Source organism: Zea mays, chromosome 3, assembly GCF_902167145.1.
Source record: "Zea mays cultivar B73 chromosome 3, Zm-B73-REFERENCE-NAM-5.0, whole genome shotgun sequence".
NCBI classification, from domain to species: Eukaryota; Viridiplantae; Streptophyta; class Magnoliopsida; order Poales; family Poaceae; genus Zea; species Zea mays.
Genome location: NC_050098.1, coordinates 216,778,433 through 216,797,293, shown reverse-complemented (window position 1 = coordinate 216,797,293; position 18,861 = coordinate 216,778,433). Strand labels below are relative to the sequence as shown.

The 18,861-nt window shown below is 45.4% G+C and overlaps 1 long non-coding RNA gene across 1 annotated transcript; it reads left to right on the top strand.

Moving 5' to 3' along the window:
- Positions 1-3,949: 3,949 nt before the first annotated feature.
- Positions 3,950-5,664, top strand: LOC109945342 (uncharacterized). Its single transcript, XR_002268494.1, has 2 exons — positions 3,950-4,110; positions 4,197-5,664. It is a non-coding gene; the product is annotated as an uncharacterized lncRNA (long non-coding RNA).
- The last annotated feature ends 13,197 nt before the right edge of the window (positions 5,665-18,861 follow it).

The window sequence follows — 18,861 nt, the reverse complement described above, 5'->3', positions numbered from 1 at the left end:
CCCGACTTAGGAAACTGTTAGTGATGGACAACAAAACTGTAATCTAAACACAAGTAAGGGGGTGTTTGGTTACACCCCGCTAAAATTTAGCTCATGTCCCATCGAATGTTTGAACCTCCGTTCCGGGTATTAAATGTAGTCGAATTATAAAACTAATTTGTCAGCCGAAAATTAAAAGACGAGACGAATCTAGTCCAGTTGGTTGGGTCTATATTTCATACTCCTATTTAAAAGTCAAACGCTTAATGTGACCCGGGCTAAACTTTAGCAGGAGCAACCAAACATCCCCTAAGTGAAACAGGAGGCTAAACATGACGGTGAGGTTAGGGATTAGATTGCCACTAGACTCGTGGCGCGCGTGAATTTTGCAGAAAAAAAACTGCGACTTGCCACCTCAAGATGGACGGGTGGGCCCTCAATGATTAAAATATTTTATTTTGCTGTTTTAAAACCCGGTTTGTAGTTTCTAAAAAAAATTGTACGGTTTTTATACCAATCGCGAGTGAAAATGATTTCTATTGTCGATTGTCTTACTCTACCGCTAGTGGAAATTGATTTTCACTAGCGGTTCTTAATTAACCAGTTGTTAAAAAATGTTTTCTATTGGCTCCTACCATCGTCAATAATAATAGGTTACAAACCGTCTCTATATAGCTTTTTTTTCCAGTGAACTAATCTCTACTACTACTTATGTGTATAGTGTAGGCGTCCACACCTCAGACGTTCTGCCGCTGGAGCACCCCGCCCCGCATCCTGCGACCTTCAATCCATGCACAATTCCCGCTCCCCACCGTATCGGCCTCGCTCGCGCAAATACGCAGGCCTTCAATCAAGGCTCCGGGCAAGGTTTCCATCGTTGGCGAAGCACCAACCTCCATCCTTCTCCACGCTCTCCTGGAAGATCCATGGTTTACGGAGAAATCGCGCCTCCCTAGACGTCCACCAGGGGCTACACCATGACCCCGCCCCCTCTCCCACACCGCCCGCCAGCCTCCATCGTCGATGGAAGGGCGGGATCTCCGCAATCCGCAGGCCCCTGCCCCCGCAAATGCCGCCATGGATGGCGGGTGCAGCGGATTTTGCCTCCATCCCGCTTGGCCCCCTCCGCGCACAGCCAGCCACATGCCCGCGCATGGCGGATCCGCCTCCCCCTCCGCCAACGAGCATGCGCCAGCACCCGATCCTCGCTCGCTCAGCCATGCCCTCGCTCGGCCCCTTCCGCGCACGCGCAAACCACCGTTCCCCCGCCTGCTCCACTGATCCCCATCCCCCTCAGATCCTCCCTGCAAATCAGATCCCCACGCCCGCAGCGCCTCGCCTCGGCTGCTCTACCTCTATCCCGCGACCCATGAGATCGGAATCGCGGAGCCCCGCCGCCCTCCTCCAAAACGGCACCGTCTCTACTCGGGGTCACCTTTCCTCCCTCTCACTTCCTCTTCTTCATTCAGGTGTGTTAGTTAAGCAGAGGAGGTGGCTTGGCTTGTTGCTCGTGTAACTCGTGTTTCTGCGTGGATGCGTCCAGGGGTTCAGCAAGTCGCTGGCCATGACGGTGCTCTCCGAGATCAGGGACAAGACCTTCTTCGCCGTCGCGGTACGCCTTCTGCCTCCATCCCCCTCACGTCACGTCGCATGCTCTTCCTCCTGTCCTTTGCTTGCCTTCCCTGTCTCTCCTTGCGTGCGTCGTTGTCTCGTGTGACTCCGTAGACGGGTCGGGTGCACTCCCGCCAGGTGTTCGGCGGTATGCCGCTGCGGCGTGCCTCTTTGCTCGGCTGTTGGGTGCGACCGTGGGAGGTAAATTTGTTAGGAGGACAATTGGCGCTGGCTTGATCCCGTCACAGCATCGTGCGGTAGCTGCAGAAGTGCAGATTCGCTGGTGGAGCGAACAGGTGAAGCGCCTTGGAGTCGAATTCATGAAGCTTGGGACCTGCGAAGCTGCACTCTGCACATCGTAGCTGCAGAAGATGCTTCATGACCCAAATGTCGATACTTGCGAAGCTACACTCTGCAAAGTCCATGGTTCGCTGTAATTTTTTTATTTTTTTATTTTTTGTTGTCTCAAACTCTCAGGGCCCCTCGCATCGTAGGACCACATCACCTTCGAGTGCATGATCTCGCCGCCGGGCGGCGTCGTGTTCTCCGGCCGATCGGGCATCTGATGAGACATCACATAACTAAAAGGTGAGAAGCGACATGCACGACCGCGCAGCCTCCATCGGTAATTCCTTCCGCCAACAAGCAAATATCCAATGAAAACGTTTTTTCATGCGAAAGCACCAGACATCGTCCATTTAATTAAAACTTTTTAAAATGCAGCACGCCAGAAGAACTGGGAATATGAAACTGCCACACCGGTGGTAGGATTACTCACATCTACTCTTTTCTATTGTAGAAAATACATGCTATGTCACATACCGCGAAATCAAACAAATCTCAAGTTTATATGCAGGTGGTAATGTGGCATCTCTAACTTTTCACATCTAACTTTTCAATAATATGTAAAGATCTTTCATTTATATGCAGGTGGTAATGTGGCATCTCTAAGGTCGTACTTGCATATCAGTAAGTCACTACTCACGTATGACTATTTAATTGTTCGGTAATTTCGTCTATGAATAGATCTATCTATTTGACAGTCTATTTATCATATGAATGTACTTATTGACCTATTAAGCTTTTGTTCGTTTATCTATTTATCAGTTGATTTCTTTCTCTGGGCTATACATGGTCAGTATGGCTCTTCTTTACTGCACATTGTATCACACAACAACCATGTCATTTGATATACCAAACCAAGAAAACGAGCACCTAATTGGAAATTTAGATGAAATTACGAACATCCAGTGCCCTTCACCGTTGCAAATGTGAGGTTAGTTGAGTACAACATTGTATATATGGACATAACATATATGTGTAATGTCAGACTGATTTATGTATTTTCCCCTGAGGGTGAAAGTTGCATGTCTGAGTTCCACTTGGGTCCAGTATTAAGCACTCTTACCATGCAGGAGAAAAAAATGACTTACCCTCCAACTTGTCCATCAACATACCATGGTCTCCAGTCATTCACAATAGAGAAATTAAGGGATCTAATCCAGGATTGTGTGCCAATATAAGGTACAACCATGTGATGATCACCACTGTAAACGTTTGTATCCTTTGATGGTCACATTCAAATGATACTTCACTGAACTCTTAATATCTTTCAAATACGGTATGCTTGTGTTGCATACTAACCATAGGGGAACTGTTCCCTGCATTGTAGAGCATAATTATACCAGAGAGTTTTACATCCACTTTACCTTTACAAATCATAATGAAATAAATTGGGCTAACACTCCCACATGTTAAAGGGAACAAAGGACAAATAAGTTGTGTTCAAAACAACTTAAAATCTCGCCAATAGTGACATACTAATGAATCTAGCATGATGATGTTGGCCACAATAAAATTTGTATGGATGCAGAAACAAGTTGTTCTGCATTAGCTTAAGGCTTTCGTACCTTTCAAATCCCAAGAGCCTCCCTCACTGTGGCATTGTTTGCCATAATCTAGATATTGTATATAGCATTGTCTACAAAGAATGGTATGATGTGAAATGTCACACATAATATGGTGTATTGCTAAAGAAATTAAAACATCATCTAGGCACAAACTCGACACTGTAGAAATCTCAGACAAGTGAAGCTCTTCTGCAGTGAAGTCTGGTAGCTGCTGCATCTTCGGAACACCTAAACTCCTTTTCAGCTTGAGAACATTGTATTGGTTGGAGCAGTAAGTAGCATCCATGATTAGAAACAAAAATAGGGGAAATAAAATTAAAATGCATTTCAAAATAAGAAAACTAGAAAATGCAGTTGTCTATGTTTTTAATAAGCTGAAACAAATTGTTGGTTATTAAGCCGTGTGTTCCTACTGATCAGATGGCATCTATTTGCATGCACAGGTGCAGGAGTGCTACGAGCTAGGATGCTGCGACTTCGCCGACAGCGAGGTTGTTGCCCTCACCGAGAACATCGGCAAGCCGCTCGCCGAGGTGCTCAAGGAGCTCGGGAAGAGGGTCCCAGACTCCCTTGTGAAGACCCACGTCGAGGATGATGGCTTCACTATCAAGTACATTCTTAGGATTACCCGGACTAGATTTAGCTCTTGTGATTTTGCATTCTACTACAATTTTACTTGTTCTACTGCATTGACAGCTCAAGAAGAGGGTTCCAGACTCCCTTGTGAAGACCCACGTCGAGGATGATGGCTTCACTATCAAGTACATTCCTATAATTACCCGTACTAGATTTAGCTCTTGTGATTTTTGCATTCTACTACATTTTACTTGTTGTTCTGCTGCATTGAATGAGAGTACTTATACACCTGTCCAATCCTAGAATTACTAGATCATGGTCCTCCCTAGATTCAGCCCATGCCAGCTTGGCCTAATTACTCAGGTATTCTTTTTGTCTTGATGGTGCTACATTGCTGCTGTGTAAGCGTTTGTGTGCACTTGGAACGTATTGATTATTACTTATGACTAATGAGATAAACTAATGTCACTCAAGTTCAGGTTGTAGATGTAACTGTTTTATCTAGATCCAAGTACTTTATCTAGCATTCATGTGGTAGGGAGTGTTTTACAAGCTCATCAGATCATTGTATTGCATTCTACTTTGTTGTCTCACTGCTCCTTCTTTTACAGAAACAAAAACCATGGCCACCGGTTGTATGGTTTTTGAAGGATGTGTCTGGAAACTATTTGCTATCAAAACAAACCGGATGTTAGAAAATTTAACTTGGTATACTACATTGTTTGTCATGCTGCTTTTTATGTACTCAAACTGTGTAATGTTATCATGTTTCAACTTTCACTGGCCAGTCATCAAAGAAGTCTGATGTGTTTGGATTTAGGGTTCTGTTAGTCAAGTTGATCACTGGTCAGAAGGCGTTGTATTTTGAAAGAGTAGCAAATCAGAAAGGTAGAGTGCTCGACTGGGTAAGCATGCATCTTGTGTTTACTTATCCAATTTCAGATTTTCTTTAAAACTTATAGATGAAAATCACCTATGTTTCCTTTATTATATTTTATACCTTGTTTTGCTTTGCCCTTCAGTTCAGTCTCTTGAGAGTTCTTTGAGAATTTCAAGCTTCTGTTATTGCCATGACCATGTTTCCAGGTTAAGAAACTTCATCAAGAAAAGCAACTAGGCATGATGGTGGACAAAGGCCTGGGTAGCAACTAGGACTGGGTTGAGTCAGTACCACCTGTCTCACTGGCCTAGAATGTTCGAGGTGATCAGGATGCTGGAAGGAGACAGACTCATAGAGAGATGGGAGGTGTCACAGAACGTGGACACGCTAGAGTTCGTCTCATCGGAGCTCCTACTTCAAAAGTACATGGATTTTGCAGCAGACGAATGCTCACTTGGTGTAGAAGCCATGGAGCTCTCTGGACCAAGGTGACCATCTGATCGACCAGATCGACCATCGCACAGGTCACATAGGTGTCTTGCCATATCAAGCCTATATTATTGTTGTATTACATTGGACGCATAGGGAAGGGAAAAAATCCGGTGGATTGTAGGGTGTGATCCGTCTGTGTATAGTTGTGGTGGCATTCATTTGTGTAAATGATCTGTGATATATTGATGTCGAGAATATATATTTATTTTTATGTAATCGTTGCACACTATAATTTTATCAAACAACTTTTGTATTGTTGCAAGGGGCGACAAAAATCTGGTGGATTGTAGTGTGTGATTTGTCTATCTATAGTTGTGGTGGTATTCATTTGTGCAAATGATTTGTGGTGTATTGATGTCTAGGATATATATGTTTGTTTTTATGTAATTGTGCGTACGTGGCAACGCACGGGCACATGCCTAGTAAAATATAATAAAGGAAACATATGTGATTTTCATCTATAAGTTTTAAAGAAAATCTGAAATTGGATAAGTAAACACAAGATGCATGCTTACCCAGTCGAGCACTCTACCTTTCTGATTTGCTACTCTTTCAAAATACAACGCCTTCTGACCAGTGATCAACTTGACTAACAGAACCCTAAATCCAAACACATCAGACTTCTTTGATGACTGGCCAGTGAAAGTTGAAACATGATAACATTACACAGTTTGAGTACATAAAAAGCAGCATGACAAACAATGTAGTATACCAAGTTAAATTTTCTAACATCCGGTTTGTTTTGATAGCAAATAGTTTCCAGACACATCCTTCAAAAACCATACAACCGGTGGCCATGGTTTTTGTTTCTGTAAAAGAAGGAGCAGTGAGACAACAAAGTAGAATGCAATACAATGATCTGATGAGCTTGTAAAACACTCCCTACCACATGAATGCTAGATAAAGTACTTGGATCTAGATAAAACAGTTACATCTACAACCTGAACTTGAGTGACATTAGTTTATCTCATTAGTCATAAGTAATAATCAATACGTTCCAAGTGCACACAAACGCTTACACAGCAGCAATGTAGCACCATCAAGACAAAAAGAATACCTGAGTAATTAGGCCAAGCTGGCATGGGCTGAATCTAGGGAGGACCATGATCTAGTAATTCTAGGATTGGACAGGTGTATAAGTACTCTCATTCAATGCAGCAGAACAACAAGTAAAATGTAGTAGAATGCAAAAATCACAAGAGCTAAATCTAGTACGGGTAATTATAGGAATGTACTTGATAGTGAAGCCATCATCCTCGACGTGGGTCTTCACAAGGGAGTCTGGAACCCTCTTCTTGAGCTGTCAATGCAGTAGAACAAGTAAAATTGTAGTAGAATGCAAAATCACAAGAGCTAAATCTAGTCCGGGTAATCCTAAGAATGTACTTGATAGTGAAGCCATCATCCTCGACGTGGGTCTTCACAAGGGAGTCTGGGACCCTCTTCCCGAGCTCCTTAAGCACCTCGGCGAGCGGCTTGCCGATGTTCTCGGTGAGGGCAACAACCTCGCTGTCGGCGAAGTCGCAGCATCCTAGCTCGTAGCACTCCTGCACCTGTGCATGCAAATAGATGCCATCTGATCAGTAGGAACACACGGCTTAATAACCAACAATTTGTTTCAGCTTATTAAAAACATAGACAACTGCATTTTCTAGTTTTCTTATTTTGAAATGCATTTTAATTTTATTTCCCCTATTTTTGTTTCTAATCATGGATGCTACTTACTGCTCCAACCAATACAATGTTCTCAAGCTGAAAAGGAGTTTAGGTGTTCCGAAGATGCAGCAGCTACCAGACTTCACTGCAGAAGAGCTTCACTTGTCTGAGATTTCTACAGTGTCGAGTTTGTGCCTAGATGATGTTTTAATTTCTTTAGCAATACACCATATTATGTGTGACATTTCACATCATACCATTCTTTGTAGACAATGCTATATACAATATCTAGATTATGGCAAACAATGCCACAGTGAGGGAGGCTCTTGGGATTTGAAAGGTACGAAAGCCTTAAGCTAATGCAGAACAACTTGTTTCTGCATCCATACAAATTTTATTGTGGCCAACATCATCATGCTAGATTCATTAGTACGTCACTATTGGCGAGATTTTAAGTTGTTTTGAACACAACTTATTTGTCCTTTGTTCCCTTTAACATGTGGGAGTGTTAGCCCAATTTATTTCATTATGATTTGTAAAGGTAAAGTGGATGTAAAACTCTCTGGTATAATTATGCTCTACAATGCAGGGAACAGTTCCCCTATGGTTAGTATGCAACACAAGCATACCGTATTTGAAAGATATTAAGAGTTCAGTGAAGTATCATTTGAATGTGACCATCAAAGGATACAAACATTTACAGTGGTGATCATCACATGGTTGTACCTTATATTGGCACACAATCCTGGATTAGATCCCTTAATTTCTCTATTGTGAATGACTGGAGACCATGGTATGTTGATGGACAAGTTGGAGGGTAAGTCATTTTTTTCTCCTGCATGGTAAGAGTGCTTAATACTGGACCCAAGTGGAACTCAGACATGCAACTTTCACCCTCAGGGGAAAATACATAAATCAGTCTGACATTACACATATATGTTATGTCCATATATACAATGTTGTACTCAACTAACCTCACATTTGCAACGGTGAAGGGCACTGGATGTTCGTAGTTTCATCTAAATTTCCAATTAGGTGCTCGTTTTCTTGGTTTGGTATATCAAATGACATGGTTGTTGTGTGATACAATGTGCAGTAAAGAAGAGCCATACTGACCATGTATAGCCCAGAGAAAGAAATCAACTGATAAATAGATAAACGAACAAAAGCTTAATAGGTCAATAAGTACATTCATATGATAAATAGACTGTCAAATAGATAGATCTATTCATAGACGAAATTACCGAACAATTAAATAGTCGTACGTGAGTAGTGACTTACTGATATGCAAGTACGACCTTAGAGATGCCACATTACCACCTGCATATAAATGAAAGATCTTTACATATTATTGAAAAGTTAGATGTGAAAAGTTAGAGATGCCACATTACCACCTGCATATAAACTTGAGATTTGTTTGATTTCGCGGTATGTGACATAGCATGTATTTTCTACAATAGAAAAGAGTAGATGTCAGTAATCCTACCACCGGTGTGGCAGTTTCATATTCCCAGTTCTTCTGGCGTGCTGCATTTTAAAAAGTTTTAATTAAATGGACGATGTCTGGTGCTTTCGCATGAAAAAACGTTTTCATTGGATATTTGCTTGTTGGCGGAAGGAATTACCGATGGAGGCTGCGCGGTCGTGCATGTCGCTTCTCACCTTTTAGTTATGTGATGTCTCATCAGATGCCCGATCGGCCGGAGAACACGACACCGCCCGGCGGCGAGATCATGCACTCGAAGGTGATGTGGTCCTACGATGCGAGGGGCCCTGAGAGTTTGAGACAACAAAAAATAAAAAAATAAAAAAAATTACAGCGAACCATGGACTTTGCAGAGTGTAGCTTCGCAAGTATCGACATTTGGGTCATGAAGCATCTTCTGCAGCTACGATGTGCAGAGTGCAGCTTCGCAGGTCCCAAGCTTCATGAATTCGACTCCAAGGCGCTTCACCTGTTCGCTCCACCAGCGAATCTGCACTTCTGCAGCTACCGCACGATGCTGTGACGGGATCAAGCCAGCGCCAATTGTCCTCCTAACAAATTTACCTCCCACGGTCGCACCCAACAGCCGAGCAAAGAGGCACGCCGCAGCGGCATACCGCCGAACACCTGGCGGGAGTGCACCCGACCCGTCTACGGAGTCACACGAGACAACGACGCACGCAAGGAGAGATAGGGAAGGCAAGCAAAGGACAGGAGGAAGAGCATGCGACGTGACGTGAGGGGGATGGAGGCAGGAGGCGTACCGCGACGGCGAAGAAGGTCTTGTCCCTGATCTCGGAGAGCACCGTCATGGCCAGCGACTTGCTGAACCCCTGGACGCATCCACGCAGAAACACGAGTTACACAAGCAACAAGCCAAGCCACCTCCTCTGCTTAACTAACACACCTGAATGAAGAAGAGGAAGTGAGAGGGAGGAAAGGTGACCCCGAGTAGAGACGGTGCCGTTTTGGAGGAGGGCGGCGGGGCTCCGCGATTCCGATCTCACGGGTCGCGGGATAGAGGTAGAGTAGCCGAGGCGAGGCGCTGCGGGCGTGGGGATCTGATTTGCAGGGAGGATCTGAGGGGGATGGGGATCAGTGGAGCAGGCGGGGGAACGGTGGTTTGCGCGTGCGCGGAAGGGGCCGAGCGAGGGCATGGCTGAGCGAGCGAGGATCGGGTGCTGGCGCATGCTCGTTGGCGGAGGGGGAGGCGGATCCGCCATGCGCGGGCATGCGGCTGGCTGTGCGCGGAGGGGGCCAAGCGGGATGGAGGCAAAATCCGCTGCACCCGCCATCCATGGCGGCATTTGCGGGGGCAGGGGCCTGCGGATTGCGGAGATCGCGCCCTTCCATCGACGATGGAGGCTGGCGGGCGGTGTGGGAGAGGGGGCGGGGTCATGGTGTAGCCCCTGGTGGACGTCTAGGGAGGCGCGATTTCTCCGTAAACCATGGATCTTCCAGGAGAGCGTGGAGAAGGATGGAGGTTGGTGCTTCGCCAACGATGGAAACCTTGCCCGGAGCCTTGATTGAAGGCCTGCGTATTTGCGCGAGCGAGGCCGATACGGTGGGGAGCGGGAATTGTGCATGGATTGAAGGTCGCAGGATGCGGGGCGGGGTGCTCCAGCGGCAGAACGTCTGTGGTGTGGACGCCTACACTATACACATAAGTAGTAGTAGAGATACCTTGTTTTGCTTTGCCCTTCAGTTCAGTCTCTTGAGAGTTCTTTGAGAATTTCAAGCTTCTGTTATTGCCATGACCATGTTTCCAGGTTAAGAAACTTCATCAAGAAAAGCAACTAGGCATGATGGTGGACAAAGGCCTGGGTAGCAACTAGGACTGGGTTGAGTCAGTACCACCTGTCTCACTGGCCTAGAATGTTCGAGGTGATCAGGATGCTGGAAGGAGACAGACTCATAGAGAGATGGGAGGTGTCACAGAACGTGGACACGCTAGAGTTCGTCTCATCGGAGCTCCTACTTCAAAAGTACATGGATTTTGCAGCAGACGAATGCTCACTTGGTGTAGAAGCCATGGAGCTCTCTGGACCAAGGTGACCATCTGATCGACCGGATCGACCATCGCACAGGTCACATAGGTGTCTTGCCATATCAAGCCTATATTATTGTTGTATTACATTGGACGCATAGGGAAGGGAAAAAATCCGGTGGATTGTAGGGTGTGATCCGTCTGTGTATAGTTGTGGTGGCATTCATTTGTGTAAATGATCTGTGATATATTGATGTCGAGAATATATATTTATTTTTATGTAATCGTTGCACACTATAATTTTATCAAACAACTTTTGTATTGTTGCAAGGGGCGACAAAAATCTGGTGGATTGTAGTGTGTGATTTGTCTATCTATAGTTGTGGTGGTATTCATTTGTGCAAATGATTTGTGGTGTATTGATGTCTAGGATATATATGTTTGTTTTTATGTAATTGTGCGTACGTGGCAACGCACGGGCACATGCCTAGTCAAACTAATAAAAAGATAAAGATGGAACACACGGCATGCATGTACTCTCTGCTCTGTATACCGATGAAATCAGCCTCTTCTATTTGTTTGTTCTTGAAAATGAGAAACAGAAAAAAGCAAATTAGGTTGTGCACGCGCTTTGATAATGCAAGGTGTACTGATGGTTACGAGTAGTTTCCATCAGGCTGGCTGGACGACGACCGGTGGAGTAGGGCACTGTGGCCTCATGATATCTTTTGGTACCGTTTTTTTTTAAGAAAGGAACCGAGTTCTATTTCACATATGATAGAGTATTGCATTGGCAGAAATACGCTCTTGAGAAAAGCAAAAGGGAAGAAGAAGAAGATACATTCAAGTCTTGCAAGGATCTCCCGGCTGTCTTCATCATCGGCAATCTTAAAACGTTAAACAAACATATGCCTTAGGCCAACTCAAGCAACATGCAGATAGTATCTCCTTTGCGCATTTTACACACCCCAATCTAAATGTTTATTCACAATTTGTTTAAGTGGATCACAATCTAAATGTTTATTCGTAATTTATTTAAGCTCTTAATTAATCTTAGTTCAAAAATAAATATAAATAGAGTCTGACCCTAATTCTATTTGATCATTAAATTTATAGTACAAAATTTAAAGTCTATTATCACCAATGACCGTAGGGCACGGTTCACATTTCTAGTAGGATGTGAATAGTGTCCAAAATGGGTAGTCGCACACGCGATCGTGCATCCCCGGGCTTTCTCTCTTCTATGCGAGTGCTGTTGAAGGCGTCCGTTTTTTTCTATATCGCATTGTCCGCATACGCATGTGGTGATGGTTAGAGTCAACCTTAGGCTATCTCCATCTAGAGATGGCAATGGGCCCTGATTCCTGATTCCTGATTCCCTACGGGGAATTCCTTCATTAGGGGATAGGGATGTGGAAGTTTCTTCCCACAGAGATGTAAATGGGGGAAATTTCTTCTCTGACAAAGCATTCCCCACATCCATTCCCCGCGGGGGCCTATTAAACTTGCACATTATAATGTTTTTGTATAATAGTTAGTTAATGATAAATATATAATTACATTGTCAAAAGACCACTTATTGTACAAATGTTTTAATTTTGATGTACATGCACGTAATGGTTCTTATATTTGAAAATGTGGATAAGTGACAATGTTTTGTATTAGATCCGCCCGCCTGTCCTAGCTGATCATCGTGATCGCCAACACACCAGCTAGCACAGCGCCAGGCACCGCACGCTTCTATTTTTAAGCGCGATTAACTGTACGCTTGGTTGGAGAACAAAGGGACAGAGCAGCTAGTAGCAAGCAGGAGCAACAGTTCATGCATGGTCAGCATGGATTACAGGAGATCGTGGTGGCATCGCCTTTGTAGCTTGGCTAATCATCACCGCGTGGAAGTTTACGCAGAAATCCTATTTGGTTCGCTCGTTCCGTATAGCCAAAATAAAATAAAAATCCTAGCTCGTTTAGAATACTATTAGCCCACTAACCATCATTTGTGTGGGCCATTCGTCCACATGACAGCCTGACAACCACACGGTCGTCTGTACGCGTCATTTCTAGCTGGCGTAGTATATACAATATGTTTAATTATTTATACATACTAAAGCATAGTCTTTGAACGTTTCCTCCGTGGAAAATGTGCGTTCCACCCGGTTCCCGCGCCCTCTCTTGAGTCTTGACTCCCTGCATGCCCGTGGGTTTTTATAGGCAAGTTTTCACTAAAGGGCCCTTTGGTAGGGCTTATTTTTCAGCTTCGGCTCTGGTTCATGCAAAAGTTGTGCCAAACACCTCTTTTTCAAATGGCTTCACCAGTGAAGTGCTTTTCCAAAATGAACTAGAGGGCATGAGCCAAAAAAAGTGGCTCACCCGGCTTCAGCTCACGTCATTTTTGCACAATAGCCCTCCCACCAGTCCAAATTATTATTTTTTGGTCCTGCCCTCAATCCCTAGCCACGTACAGGAGAGATCGACCAGTACAGGGTCTTTCTGAAAAACAACCTATAAGCCGTTTTGCCAAATAATTTTTCAGAATGGCTTTGGCTCATCTAAAGAAGTGGCTTCACCTCGTGAGTCAGAGCCAAAGCCGTTTTTGGAGAAGCCAGAGCCCTGCCAAAGGGGCCCTAAAATTTTACGAGCATTAAATAATTAAATGGATGTAGCATAGTATTAATGCGGAGACTATAGAGAGAGATATATAGTAAAAGTTTCGTGGAATGAAACAAGTTTCATAGGTTATTTGAAATTTATCTGCAGTATTTTAAACGTCTTAAATAATGACCGTGAGATGCACTACAGGAATCAGGAAGATTCCCGTCGGCCATTTTAATTCCCGTCGGCCCGAGCTCGGACCGACGGGAATTAGATAACTCCCGTCGGCTCAATTCCAGCCCACGGGCTTTATTTTAACTCCCGTCGGCCAGCCGCCAGCCGACGGGCTTTATTTTAAATCCCGTCGGCCCAGCCTCCAGCCGACGGGCTTTAGTTTAACTCCCGTCGGCCCAGCCGCCAGCCGACGGGAGTTAACTAATTCCCGTCGGCCCTGACGCCAGCCGACGGGAATTAATTCTTTATGTGCCGGCGGTCATCCCGCGCGGCTCATTTTCTCGCTTCCTCTCTCTCGGTTTCACGCCGCCGCCGCTCACCACCGCCCCCGACGCCGGACGCCGCTCACCACCGACGCCGGCCGCCGCTCACCACCGACACCGGCCAGCCGCCCGCGGCCTAGGAGCGCGCTCGCCGCCGCCCCCAACCGTCACCGCCCCGGAGCGCCGTCCGCCACGCCGCCTCCGCCCCCGGAGCGCCGCCGGCCCCATAGCGCCGCCCGTCGCCCGCCCACGCCCCCGGAGCGCCGCCCACCCACGCCCCCGGAGCGCCGCCCGCTCCAGGAGCAACGACCGCCGCCCGCCCCGCCTCCGGAGCGCCGTCCGCCGCGCCGCCGGCCCCGAAGCGCCGTCTGCAGCCCGTCCCCGTTGCGCCGCCCGCCTCCGAAGCGTCGCCCGCTGCTCGCCGCCACCAACGCCGCCGCCGCGGAGCGCCGCAGCCGCCCCGGACCGTTAAGGTATATTATGGTTTGAATTATAATGTAAATGTGAGTGTTATTGTTAAATGTGTGTATAAATGTTTATTTTCGTCGGTTTTTTATGGCCAACGGGAGTTAACTTTCATGTGATTAGAGTTAGTTTAGGGTGTGATTAGAGTGTAATTAGAGTTAGTTTAATATAACATATGATTAGAGTGTGAATAGAGTTAGTTTAATATCACATGTGTGCCTTGATGTTACGTATAAGTATTAATTCTATTATTATAATAAATTTAACTTATTCTATTAAATTGTTGAATTTGATGTTATTTATTGAATAGATTTAACTTATCATATTAGGTTGTATGAAGGTTTCGCTATTGATAAATTTAATGTTATTTATGTATATAACTATATATTTATGTATATATATAGTTTTTATGTATATATATAGTTATTTATGTATATATATATATATAGTTTTACTACTTACTTATAGATGTATGTGTTACGTTTAGAAACGTGATATTGTCTCACACACTCTTTACTCGTACACACAGCCGCAATAATGGGTGATAGACGTGATTGGATGTATGAAGGTTTCAAGAAGGGTGGGTGTCACACAAGTGAATGGTTTGCCAAGACGCAGATGTTTCTGGACCATGCAGCTGCTTTGTCACAAATAGATAATATTAGGTGTCCATGCAATAAATGTAGAAATATGACGAGCCACACCAAGAGGCAGGTCACACTACACCTGTGCTCGCATGGTTTCGTGCCAGGCTATAAGGTCTGGTATCTCCATGGTGAAGATGTTGAACGAGCAGCAGAAGTAGAAGTTGATGACGGTGAAGATGATGTTGATAGGATGGACCAGATGCTTGAGGATCTGTAGCCTGAACTGGCACCAGATCATCATGATTCACCTACATCGGAGGTTCAGAAGTTCTTCAACCTACTTAAAGCGTCAGAAGAGCCTCTTCACGGGCACACTAACGTGACCGTGCTCGAATTCGTGACCCGACTGATGTCAATCAAGTCCAAGTTTGCATTTTCAATTAATTGTTACAAGGAGCTTGTGGATTTGATTAGCGAGGTTCTTCCTACGGGTCACAAGATGCCCAAAGACATGTACCAGTCCAAAAAATTGCTTGAAGGTCTTGGTATGGAGTATGAGAAGATTGATGTTTGCCAAGACAATTGTATGCTTTTTTGGAAGGAACATGGCAGAGAACAGAAATGCTTAAAATGTGGGAAGTCGAGGTACGTGGAGCTTGTAAATGAAGATGGTGAGAAGGTGGTGACAAAGGTTGCACATAAACAGCTTCGGTACATGCCTCTCACTCCTAGAGTGAAACGTTTGTTTCTCTCGAGGAAGACCGCTATGCACATGAGGTGGCATAAAGATTGTACGGACAGACAAGATGGGTTAATGGTGCACCCGTCAGATGGTGATGCATGGAAGGCTCTTGACAAATTTGATCCAGATTTTGCCAGCGATGCAAGAAACGTTCGTATTGGCTTGGCAACTGATGGTTTCACGCCGTTCAATATGACCGTTGCGTCGTATTCATGTTGGCCTGTCATTGCCATACCGTACAACCTTCCACCTGCTCTTTGCATGAAATATGAGTTTATGTTCCTATGTCTTGTTATACCTGGGCCTGAGCATCCTGGCGTACGCCTCAATGTGATGCTTCAACCACTGATTGAAGAGTTAAAGAAGCTATGGCAAGGTGTGGAAGCCTATGACTGCTTCAAGAAGCAGAAATTCAATCTTCGTGTTGCATATCTGTTCTCGGTTCATGATTTTATGGCGTATGGTATTTTCTCTGGATGGAGCGTGCATGGTAGATTGACGTGTCCTTATTGTGCTAAAGATACAGATTGTTTTCGTCTTAGTGCTGGTGGCAAGATATGTTACTTTGATTGCCATAGATGGTTCCATGGATGGCGCCCGTGCCTGATGCGTACTATGCTTGGTGTCGATATTGGGCTTCCGAAGGCTTCCAGAAAGCGTCAGCGCATCACAGACAATGTCGAGGAACCAATCCTAACCACAAGTTTGGCGGTGACGACATGATACGAAAAGCTAAAAGAATGGTAAGTTTCATCTTTCTATGTCGATCAACAAATAATATGATTGCTTATGAATGTTTTTTGTTTATACAGGAAGCTACGAGTGGCCAAAAGCCTAGTGACATTGAGGTCTACCAGGAGGGCCACAAAGGACCAGACTCGAACAACCCTGACCAGCTCTGCAGCCAGACAGCCACGGATCGCTTGGTGAGTTTTGGCTCAAAAGTTCAAACGTTTAAAGTATATAAATTCCTGCATTTGTAAGCTTGTGAATGATGTATAGGCGGCATATGGGGAGGAGATGGTTCGTCGCCATGGCCCTGACTTCGACTGGCGCCATGAACCGGTGGATCCCTCGGTGGTGTACGCAAGTGGTGGTGGCAAAGCGCATGGACGGTAAGCTCTAACTTATGAAATTATATGGTTGACACTAAATTGATTATGCAGTAATCACTTTTGAATCACTTATAGATACGCACTCTTCGACGGATTCATTGACTCGTCGTCGGTGAGATCTCAGAGGACGGGTTCATCTTCCCGTAGCTCATGCTCTCGTCGACCGAACGAGCAGGAGTTGGAGATTATGAGGATGCGTGAAGAGATGAGACAACAACGCGAATTTATGGAGGCTTGCAATGCACACAACCAAGCGATGTATCAAGTGAGTACACATAATCCGAACTCTAAATTATTATATTTCAATACAACATCTTCAGTAGTAACACATATGTGTTTAACAGTTAATGCAGCAACAGGGCATGACATCAAATTTTCCACCGCCACAACAATGGAGCCAATTTGCAAACACACCAGTTCCACCACCACAGTTCACCACCCCTCCGACACATATACCTGCACCTGGAGATAGGGTACGTTTGATAACTCTCCATTAATTTATACACTTGTATACTTTTTGATATTTGCATTTAACGTGTTGATATTTGCTAACTTGCATAGGTTACGCCTGAAGCGGGTGGCAGTGGGTCTGATCCAGCAGTAGGGACTGGATTTGTTGACTCGCTCTTCGCGTTCCCTCCTCCTGGTGGTGAAGGCGGCAGCGGTCAAAGCTCTAACCACCCAAGTGGTGGTTATCTCTAAACACTTAAACTTATGTTTGAAATGTCGTACTCGTTGGTGGATGTTATGTTTCAATACTATGTCGTACTCGTTGTTTGATGTTGGTGAATGTTAAGTTTGAATACTATGGCGTACACGTTGGTGGATGTTAAGTTTGAATACTATGTCGTACTCGTTGTTTGATGTTTCAATACTATGTCTAAATGCATGTGTTTGTGGATGTCGTCTCTCTACATGTGTTTGTAATGTGGCTGTCATATGTGATTTATGTTATGTTTGATATATGTTATGTGTGCAGAAATAGTGACATAATTTAGTGCTGTTTTTGTAGCAGTATAGGGTAATTCTCGTCGGCCCAGTTAATTCCCGTCGGCTATGATCGAACCGACGGGAATTAGCTACTAACTCCCGTCGGCCCAGTTAATTCCCGTCGGCCACGTAAGGCCGACGGGAATTAATTAATAATTCCCGCCGGCCTGGGAACCGACGGAAATTAACTAATAACTCCCGTCGGCCGGGGGAACCGACGGGAGTTAGCCTTAATTCCCGTCGGCCGCTTTCTAGCCGACGGGAATTAATTATTCCCGTCAGCCGCCGACGGGGATAACCTTATCCCCGACAAGGGACGCCTGTCGGCCTGAAACCGACGGGAATAAGCTCTAAACCGACGGGAATTACTTATTCTCGTCGGTTTAGGGCTTATTCCCGTCGGTTTCAGGCCGACGGGAATTAAGTGAATTCCTGTAGTGATGGAACTTCAATAATTAGACGACGCCGCCGGCCGGCATAATAAGACGCACGAGTATGCAGATATAAATTGGCTGGCAGCTGAGCGAGAAATAAAAAACGCAGTACTTCCTCAACAAAGTTTGTATAGAGAGAGTAGTATATATCTATTATGAATCATATGAACACTGTTTCGTTGCATCGTCCGGCCGCGGCGGCCTACGCGGTGTTGGCGGCACGTACGGTGCACGCGCACACCTAGCTGGTGTGCACGTCGTGCCTGTGTGACCGCGTTAGTACGTGTGTAGTAGACGTACGGCCTCGATCTGGTCGCGGTTAGGTTAGCAACCATCCATCACCATCATATCAGGCCAGCGTACGGTCGGGATGAACATAATCCCCCTGCCGAGGACCCTGAAAGTGTCGGTCGTCTTTGCAACCGCTTCAGAGTTGACCTCCATATATAACAAGGGGAGCACGTCGCCCCAATATAATACCGGTCCACGTCCAACCCAGCCTGCGTTTTCGGCAAAGGAAAACGTTAGCTCGGTCGGTTGAACCAGTAGAACTTGCATGATGGTGACGTTGCAACTTACGTATTATGCAACGTGATCCTTGCAGCTTGTTGCTTGTCTCCCACCACTACGGGAATCCAGATCTTTACCGAATGCTCGACTCTTTGTCGAGTGCTTTTTATCGGTGTCGGGACCATAATTAGGGGTACCCTCAAGGCTCCTAATTCTCAGCTGGTAACCCCCATCAGCATAAAGCTGCAGATGCCTGATGGGTGCGATTAAGTTAGGGATCGGTCCATTCGAGGGACTCGATCACACCTCGCCCGAGCCTGGCCTCGGACAGAACCCGGAGGATTTCCGTCTC